This window comes from Pelobates fuscus, chromosome 11, assembly GCF_036172605.1.
Source record: "Pelobates fuscus isolate aPelFus1 chromosome 11, aPelFus1.pri, whole genome shotgun sequence".
In the NCBI taxonomy this organism is placed as follows: domain Eukaryota; kingdom Metazoa; phylum Chordata; class Amphibia; order Anura; family Pelobatidae; genus Pelobates; species Pelobates fuscus.
In genome coordinates this window covers 104,471,153-104,481,560 of record NC_086327.1, presented here as the reverse complement: position 1 = coordinate 104,481,560, position 10,408 = coordinate 104,471,153, and the positions used below count along the sequence as shown (strand labels likewise).

At 38.5% G+C, this 10,408-nt stretch overlaps 4 non-coding genes across 4 annotated transcripts; 2 read left to right on the top strand and 2 right to left on the bottom strand.

Annotated features, from left to right (window-relative positions):
• Window positions 1-6,718: 6,718 nt before the first annotated feature.
• TRNAF-GAA (transfer RNA phenylalanine (anticodon GAA)) lies at window positions 6,719-6,791 on the bottom strand. Its single transcript has one exon. It is a non-coding gene; the product is annotated as a tRNA-Phe (tRNA).
• A 320-nt stretch (window positions 6,792-7,111) lies between these two features.
• Window positions 7,112-7,184, bottom strand: TRNAR-CCU (transfer RNA arginine (anticodon CCU)). Its single transcript has one exon. It is a non-coding gene; the product is annotated as a tRNA-Arg (tRNA).
• Window positions 7,185-9,181: 1,997 nt separating this feature from the next.
• Window positions 9,182-9,263, top strand: TRNAL-UAG (transfer RNA leucine (anticodon UAG)). The gene has a single exon. It is a non-coding gene; the product is annotated as a tRNA-Leu (tRNA).
• A 754-nt stretch (window positions 9,264-10,017) lies between these two features.
• On the top strand, window positions 10,018-10,090 carry TRNAF-GAA (transfer RNA phenylalanine (anticodon GAA)). The gene has a single exon. It is a non-coding gene; the product is annotated as a tRNA-Phe (tRNA).
• Window positions 10,091-10,408: the final 318 nt, after the last annotated feature.

Genomic DNA, 10,408 nt, shown 5'->3' with positions numbered 1-10,408 from the left:
TAGATTGGGTTCTGGATCTCAAGCCAGAAACCAGTCCCTCTGTTCCAGTTACAATTTGTCTCTAGAAATCACAGTTATCCTATCATAGTAGTGGCCAACTTGTTGTAAGTGTTAATCCCTTTGCTTTGGTCTTTAACTCTGGTTGACTCCGTCATTTTAATAACTCCTGTTACGAACGCAGACTGCTCCAAGCTTGCTCGCAACTTGGTTTTGGGGTTGAAAGAGTTTAAATACACCATTTGCTTGTACTAGACTGTAAATAATGATATAAACCCCAGGTATCACCATCACCCACACTTAACTCTACTACTAAAACGTTGCCACCACCAAGACAATATATAAATACGGTGCCTTGGTCCACAGAGCAAATTGGACTTGCAACCCACAAAATATGTTTTTGCAAAATAGTTGGACAATTTAAAATGACTAATAAATTGGTCTAATCAGGTAACAGAACCTGTGACACAATACAGTGGACTTCACAGTTCATTTAAAATGGCTTAAGTTGCTCTAGCTGGACTCCTTTTGTACACTGTGCACATTTGCCATTCTGAATATATACAACAAGAGGCATTATTATTAAACTCTAGACTATTATTAATGCTTTTTGGATATGATTCTTTGATAGACAATGGTCTCCTAACTACTAATGGCCACTTAGTTAGTATGTCAAAGGGATCCTCTATCTATTTTGATGGAATAGTTGTTTGCAGTGAGTTGGTCGTTGCGTTTCAGATGGGTAACTATGCAAAAACAGAAACCAGTGGCGGAGTATATCTAACTATCTGTACTGGAATAGATGTAAAAAGACACTTACATTTCTTAGAGCTCTAGGGCATTGCGTATGGGCAAAACAATCCCTGCCTATGATATATATTGGTGTCTTCTTATAATAAATCCTCAGCAAAACATGTAATGTAAAGCAGAACACGTGAGCAATATATAGTAAGGTATATCAAACACCCCTGAATGATTTTTAATTTATATATCAGATGCACTCACACGATTTAGAGCCGCAGGTGGCTCAAACAAGATGGTGTGAAGTATTACAATGCCCACTCAAGGATAACATTCAGCCAACTGTAGCCAGCAGTATACAGGTAGTTCCCGACTTTACAAACTAATTGGTTCCGAAGCCTAGTTCATAAAGTGAGAGTTCATAAAGTGAGAACTAATTTCCCATAGATCATAATGTGTTAAACACGGGTTCCGTTCCTGACCAACAAATTTTACCATTGAAAACCTAAATGATTAAGTACAAATACAAAATGAAAGCATAGCAAATACATGTATGTTGTAGGAATTTTAAAGGCATGCATACCATATTGAAATACCCATCAAATTATCATCAATTCTCACACTATTCAATGAAGAGACATGCTGCACTTGTTGAACGGGGAACCTCTCTTAAGCCCTCCTACTTATTCATTTTCTTCATTATCAGCTTCCCCCTCTCCTTTATCACATTTCTTTTACTCCTTTTATTTTTACAGCTCTCAAACTCCCCTCCTTCTCCTCTCTTACTTTTAAGCTTGCATCTCTTTTTTAGCACTTTTCTGTTACTCCTTTTATTTTTACAGCTCTCAAAGTTTCTTCTTTCACACCTTTTTTCAGGCTTTTCAGCCCTTCTCCTGCTCCTTACTATTGCTGCCTGTCAAAACATGGCACAATGGCAAACACACATAGACACAGACAGCTAGCTATGTCAGAAACACACAGACAAATCAAGTCAAATCTCTACTCAATAGCACACAGTGCAATAATATTACAGGATCTGTAATTTATGCCAATGAAAGCACAAAAAGAATACAGTACAATCTAAACCTGTATTTTAGGCTTCCCTTTATCTTCAGGAACTGTGTTCCTGATCCTCATCTCTCTTCTTGTCTACTCCTGATCACAAATTCTTCTTCTACTCTTCTTGTTTGTGTTCCAAAGCACTCTTCTCGATCCTGATCCATAGACCACTGACACAAAATGGCAGTGAAACAAAATGGCGGCACATCCAGAAAAAAGTTCATAAAGGCGGGAGTTCATAAAGTGAGAGTTCATAAAGTGAGAAATGCCTGTATGTGAAATAAAACACAAAATATAGTTCTCTTTATAGATAACAGCTATGTACTAAATAGAAGAATGCTACATACATTTATTTGAGCAATTTGTGGTATTGCTCAATCCTTTAGGCTTTAGTGGATAGTATCCCGCCAATGATATAATCAACATAGAGTAGTTAGATATGAGAGGGCATCCAGGATAAAAAAATAGCTTTATTATAAATACATTTATTAAAAGAATAAAATAATCTAAAATATATCAGAAAAACATTAACGCGTTTCACCTTCTCAAAAAGGCTTTTTTAAACATATAGATGTTTAAATATTTAAGTTTGGTGCCAAAATCACGTCATAAGGGTCAGTTGGTGACCTCTGATGTCTTGGTAAGGTAACAACTTGAAATTTTTAAATATATGTAATAATTGGAAAAATAACTAATAATGTGTGTGTTATTTAATTTACATTAATGTTGTATAAAAAGGAAAAGCATTAGTATTGAAAACCAAACAAAGGCAAAAAAAATAAATAATAATAATAATATATAGAGAAAACAGTCTCTAACAAAATGTTAGAGTCAGTAAGCATGTGGCACTATGTGGTCTTCCAAAAAATGGTGGGCTTTATCAAAGAATATATTCCAAAGGCATTAAAAATAAAGTTATATGGTTAGTCCAGAAAGGGCGGCTAAAAAGATATCTATATAACTTTGAAAAAAGAAAAGCAATCAGACATACAATGTAAGCTGAAGCCAAAGAGTGGGTTTAATGGTAGTCTAAGCTCTAATTACATAGTTTTGAACAGATGAGAGGAGAACCCTAAAAGGGATCAAGTCTCACTAGATTATCATATGTATAAAGCACTTATTTGACATACAAATTCATTTAATTTATTATATTAAAACAAAATCAAAACAATAACATGTTTTTGTTTTTTGTTTTGATTTAATATAATAATTTGGGTGGCCCAACATAGACACACACCAACACTCCTTCTCTCCATGGACGCCGAAAAGGCATTTGACCGCATGCTCTGGCCCTTCCTCTTTGCTGTCCTGCGTAAACTCTGCTTCCCAGAACCCTTCATCACAGCCCTAAAAACCCTTTACGATCAACCAACAGCTACCCTTCTCATCCCCAACACATGAGCACCAGAATTCACCATCCAAAATGGGACACACCAGGGCTACCCACTATCCCCTCTCTTATTTGCCCTATCCTTGGAACCCCTACTCCAGAAAATTAGTAACTCTCAAACAATCAAGGGCCTAAAAGTCAGGAACAAAGAATATAAAACCACTGCCTACGCAGATGATATCCTTCGAACCTTCACAGACCCGTGTCACTCACTACCACCTCTACTGGAGCTCTTAGAAGAGTACGCCAAACTCTCAGGGTATAAACTAAACCTAGATAAAACAGAAGTCCTCCCAATAGGCATTCCAAACCAACTCTAAATCATCTTCAGCAAACATACTCTTTCCGCTACATCACGCATAGCATCCACTATCTCGGGACACATCTTCCAACCGACCTCTCCAAAACATACAACCTCAACTACCTACCATTGCTACAACAAGCACACACTGATCTACAGAAGTGGCACCCCATGTCCATATCCTGGATGGGCACACACTGATCTACAGAAGTGGCACCCCATGTCCATATCACATCTTCCAACCGACCTCTCCAAAACATACAACCACAAATACCTACCATTGCTACAACAAGCAAACACTGATCTCCAGAAGTGGCACCCCATGTCCATATCCTGGATGGGCAGAATAGCCACTATAAAAATGAACCTCCCCAGGTTTCTTTACCTGTTCCAAGCCCTCCCAATTCTTATCTCTAAACAAAAATTGACAACGTAATCTCCGCAGGTAAAGAAGCAAAAATCAAAAGATCAACAATGTACATCACCAACAGAACAGGAGGATTAGGGCTTCCAAACTTCTACCACTACTTTTAAGCGACTCAACTGACGCAAATCCAGAACTTACATGCGCAAGCGGGCATGAAATTGTAGGTAGACCCAGAACATGACCTCCAAGGAAGGGATTTTTACCTCCTTCTCTGGCTCCCTAGAAAAGATAGAAGAGAAACCCCCCTAACATCCACTGCCCTAACCACATCCTTCCAAATCTGGGATAGGGTAACATCACGATACACACTAGTAAATGCACCCTCTCCACTCACATCAGTCTTGAGAAAAATACAATTCATCCCTGGTATAACACCCCAGAACGTTGCACATTTTGAATGCAACAGGCTGCTAAGACTCTTCCACTTCTTTCGCAATCAACTATTCTTACCATTCGCAGACCTATCAAGAAACGTACCACTGACTACCTTCGATCATTTCCGTTACCTACAATTACGCAGTTTCCTCAACGAACCACACATCACGGCCATAGCCACGACCATACACACACCCATTCAAAAAGGACAAATTTCCACTATCCACTCCCTCCTGTATTCATCCTCCCTGGTGGATGCTCTCCCTTAGACATCAGCCTGGGAAAGAGACATAGGTCCACTAGAAGATCCCTCAGACTGGGTGGACATCTGGGAGGCCACGGCATCGCTCACTGTGTGAGTTAACCACAAGGAGCAAGCATACAAGACAATGTTCCGTTGGTACATCTCTCAGACTGAAGCAAATAGGGCACTCTGACACGGATGTACAAAAAATGGACGAATTAGGCGCTCACTATATGAAATAATAGGCTGCAGTACCCAATTCAAGGAACCCCAACCTTGTAGAAAAGTGACGTGAGAAAGAGAGGGAGGAGACCGCGCCTTAAATACCGATATAAAGAACTAGATAAATATACAAAAAAGTATACGTACACAATATTTGAAGTAATGGTCCTCTTATACAGTATGACCTCAGAAATAAAAGGAACATACAGAGAATAATAGTGCAATATGTCAAGTACAATAAGTATGTAAATGAATAATACTAATCATTTTCCACTCACATATCCCAGAGCTAACCTAGAGCTCTGCCGTTAGTACGCCTGGACGGAACAATCCCCGTCTAAGGATATATATGAGGTAGTGGTGGTCCCAATCGTCTCGGATGGAGTAATATGTGAAGAGACAGGAGAATCCAAATAGTGCAATATATATTTATAAAATAAAGAATGAATAAAATGATATAAAATCAGTACTCACATTTACTAGAACAGAACTTGCTCTAGTTTCTATAGCGTAGGTGGTATAGTCCCCACCAAGGAACAGGATGATATCCAGGATGGAAAAAATAAAATTCAAATGTATATAAACAAAGAATTTATTAAACAAAAATTGGATAAAATAAATAAGAGTGCTATATAAAAAGTCTTTCAAAGGTTAACTCTGACACGGATGACTGCTGGAAGGTATGTGGCATAAAGGGCACATATATCCACCCATGGTGGCAATGCCCATCGATCTCCCAGGGGGATTCATACTGACTCACCACCCGTCCAACAACAACAACATAACCTCTTAGAATCTGGGGAGTCAGCAAGCAGACGCCAACTAACTGGAACAATCCTAGCTTCTACAACACTTAGGTTGAATACGGACACCTTCTCTACGCAAACAACATGGATAGACCCCCAACTAGATTATTACAGCCCCATACAACTCTGGTATCCCAAAAATGTTGTACCCTTACTTCAACAGTCATACCTGTTACAAGTGCAAAGTTTGTGTATAATTGATATAACCGCATTGTTAACCCCTATGAGCTTGTCTATCACTGTACTGATTGTGCAACCTTCCTAAATCCTTGTACCTTGTACCTCTTAAACTTAAAACTGAAAAAAAAAGAATTTAAAAAAAAAGTGTCATGGCATGGAAGAGGAAGAAGGTATTAACAGCTCTTAGAGCAATTAAAAAGATAAATTATAAGTACTGCTGTGCGAGACATAGGAGGTCGTAACCCATTGTTAGATTACGACATTGTAGAGGCACACCAGGAAAATTTCACAATTCATTGTATGACCACCACACCCACATGACATGTTCCACGCTATGTCTGTGTGACTCATGTCAGTTAGATGTCAATTTTCTAACTTTGACCTCATAGTTCTATTTTGTCATTTTCTAATGGATCATGTTATTGCCCCTCCAGACATAGAGCCCTGATTATGTTCCTTCTTCTAGAATTTAATACATTCACAGTAACCTTAATAATTACAGAAACCCTTCTACCTTGATGATTGCTAAAGGGACATGCCTATCACTTGGTAACTTACATGTGTGTTTATTTACTGAATTGGGCATTGTCTGGAAATGAACAGCAAATTTCCAATTACAAAGACAATATTAATTCTGCTTAGCTATCAAATTTTCCAATCCAGCAAATAAAAAAAGATTGTTTTATGGGTTCTGCTTCTTTTTTCAAAACTAACAAATTATTGACTGAACCCTGAACCATCAGAAATTCCAGCTGTAAATATAGCCTATTTTGAGCATTTTCTCATTTGCAAAGAATCAGGAGCCAAAATACATTGAGACAATTGTCCTACTCAGTTATAGTCACAGCTTGATTATTTTAATCTGAATTTTAAAAGATTTTTCTTACATTATACAAAATAAAAATCAGACAAGTTTTTTTCAGTCTGAATTTATTAGTTATTAAAACCAATATTTAGTGAAATAAAAAAAGGAACTTGCCGAAACCCGGGATCGAACCAGGGACCTTTAGATCTTCAGTCTAACGCTCTCCCAACTGAGCTATTTCGGCAATCTGAAAGTGAGTCGTTGACGAAGATTGAGTATACATTGTTATAACCCACTCAATATGACGGAATAAGTTGTATGATTTTTAATACAATACCATAATTATTGTACATTCCATCTAGGTAACAAAACTACAGAAGTGTATTTTTAAAAAACAATACACGATTTTAAATAAATTTATATAACAAAATATTTCCTGCTACACTCAATGAAAATTGCCAAAAATACAATACAAAAGAGGGAGTTGGTGGAATGTAGTAAAATTACAAAAATCACAGAGTTTCAATAAATTTTTTTCAAATGATGTATTTGCAAAAAGAAGAACACCCCAGATGGGACTCGAACCCACAATCCCTGGCTTAGGAGGCCAGTGCCTTATCCATTAGGCCACTGGGGCTGAGATAACAGCAATTGGTCATCTATGGAATTACAGCCAATATATAGCCTATGGGCATGCCCACCCCCCTTTAATTAATTCACCCCCCCTTTAATTAATTCACCCTCCCCTTTAATTAATTAAGTCCCAGACAAAAAATACCGGTATCTACTCACAGTTCAAAGAGTCCGACCACTGGGTGCCTCACCGCCCGGAATGGATCCTTCCGCTGAAGATCCGTGAAGGCAGACTGACGGCGCTGCGCACGTCGTCATCACGCTGCGCACGTCGTCATCACGCTGCGCGATGCCGCGGCCCGCAACGCTCCTCCCCCTCCTCCTCATAGAAGAAGGAAGTCCCGCCGGGCCGCAAAGGTAAAATGCCTAGGTCTTATTTTTGGGGTAGGGCTTATATTGCAGCCCACCCCGAAAATTCAGCTAGGGCTTATTTTCGGGGTAGGTCTTATTTTCGGGGAAACACGGTACCAATAAGAGGACTAAATGGTACAACTATTTGCACATACAGTGGTACCTCGATTTCCAACACCTCGATTAACATAATTTTCAGTTTACAAATGAAAATCCATTGAAAATAATGCCTCGGTTTACAAAGAATTTTCACAATACAAAGCAAGTTTCCCCAGGATGCATTGCACCTGGGAGGTTTATAGCACCGCCCCCTGCATGCTGGAGCCTGTGGGTAGCACGTGGCGTTGAGTGTTGGAGCGGCTTTTGCATTGAGTTTTGGAGCCATTCTGGAAATTGTTTGCAGTTGTTTTGGGACTTTTTGGTGCAATTCTCGAGCGGTGGAAAGGTAGGGAGCTGAGCTTTGTCGTTCGCATGCCTTTTATTGTGTGTTCTGCATTGTGGGTTGGTTTCCATGCCAGCTCATTTTGACTTTTTTCGGACCTCCAGAACGGATTAATTGGTTTTCAATGCATTCCTATGGGAAACCGCGTTTCGGATTACAAATTCTTCGCAATAAGAAACGTCACGGAGAACGCATTAAGTTCGTAAACCGAGGTCGCACTGTATATGTTATAACTATTTACACATATAGACAATAAAGGCTCAAGATGAGGCAAAACATATATCTATTGGCTAAACTCTTCTGCAGAAAAGGGTCTAGTGGTTTGTCCCAACTGCCTCTCTTACAAAAGCCATAGGTGTAAAGTCTCCCATAAACACCTAATCAAAAATAAAGAAATAAGGCAAAAATTGCCGATAAATTTCCTGTGGCAAAAGGTCCCTAGTGATAGTGGATCACGGGGGTCAGTGTATAACAGACTATTTATAAATGAGAATATTTAACGTCCTGTGCCTGACTTGTCTGGTCGAATTAAATCTAATGTGCCTTCGTGGGCACCCCTTACAAAATGCCGACACTACCACTAGGTCCCCCCACTCTCAAGCAAGATAAAGTTGAAGTGTAAAACGGACTGAAAGTTCAATCGCAGGATGCCTGTTCAGAAGCAAATGCGGTTTCTGTCTGGATGACGGCAGTGTTAGTATAACACTTCTGTATTGCCGACAAGGCGTCCTGAGCCCCTGACGTGCGCGTTTCGCCAAAGTTGCTCATCTGCATACTTATTAAAAGTTACATTTTAACTATTATTTGTTACTGTGACAAAAACCCATTATGGTAAATATGTTACATTATATTGAGTTAGAAGACACTTGCTGGTAGTTTTTTTGTTTTCCTTTTTTTCTGTTCCATTAGATATTCCATGCATCCACTATCCTCTCTGTAAAGTTATACTTTCTGAAATCATTTTTAAACTTTTGCCTCTCTAATTTAAGAGTTTTTTTAAATGAACACTTCCCTCCAAGGCAAAGTAACCCATGGACAGTGCTTAAGCTTTCAATGGGTTTTCCACACATCTCTCTAGATTAAATAACTTAAAGGCTGGATCCTTTGGCTATACAGGGGAATTTAAAAAAAATGAGACAATAACGAAGTAACTCGAACATTGGAGTAATGAAAGAGGTCATCATACCATTTCTAAAACATCATGTACAGGTAGCGTGGCCGAGCGGTCTAAGGCGCTGGATTTAGGCTCCAGTCTCTCTGGAGGCGTGGGTTCGAATCCCACCGCTGCCATTTTGCAAATCTTGATCATTTTAAATACCAAAGAGTCAACTTTGTTTCTCCACTAGGTGGCGCTGCAGCGCTAGTTAAAGTATATGTCAATTAAGACTTCATTCATTCATTCACTAGCTTAGCAAATTCAAAAACATTTGAATAGAACAAACATAAACATCATATAAAGTAATCTTCTAATTTACATGAGTTTTCCAGTGGCACACACACTACAATAACATGTATTTTTTAATTGAAACATTGCTGCAAACATGCCTTATTTATTGTTGTTTGTGTCCATTCTGCAGAATAAAGTACCCCCCAATGTTAAATGTAAATGGGTGATTTTATAATTGTTCTCTTTAATCAGATTTGAGGTGATATGTTGATGTAAATGACCTATTCTAACAAATTTCTGCCTTAGGGCCAATAAATAACCTCCAAACCAAACCTGTTCTTTCTCAGATAACAGGAGAGTGGGTCACTATAGTTCAGGTATTGCTAGCAGTGATCAATCAATTGATCATCAATGCCTATTGCAAAAAAACATTTTAGTTCCATGTGTGTCTCTTTTGCAGACTTTTTAATTTATTTTATTTTTTTTCATTTATTTATTTATTCAGTAGCAAGGAATGGGTGGCCAGTTACATAAGGGATAAGCAAGTATTCCCATTGCAAAACCCAGGTGGAGGAAAATGAAAACAGACTTTATAATAGTTAAAATGAGGACTTGTTTTGAGGTCAGTTAATTAGTACTGGCCATGAGTTGAAGGTAGCCGAAATAGCTCAGTTGGGAGAGCGTTAGACTGAAGATCTAAAGGTCCCTGGTTCGATCCCGGGTTTCGGCAATGACTTTTTCTTATTTATAATTGAAGTCCGAATTGTTATAAAATTAAAATCGAATATTTATTTAGAAATGTTTTAAGACAAACAAAAAATTAAAATCATCATGAATGGATGTGTATTATATAAACATTCAGGATATATGTACATCTATGAGAAAGATAGTGCAAAACTTTGTTGTTGGGATATACATGTCTCCCCACAGATACATTTAAAGGTGTGTCCTCTATGAAGAGATGCTGATTGGATCAAGATAGATGATCTCAGCCAATGAGGCATGCGGCACCACGGCGATGGAGTTACGGTAAGTAAATCTCTATAAC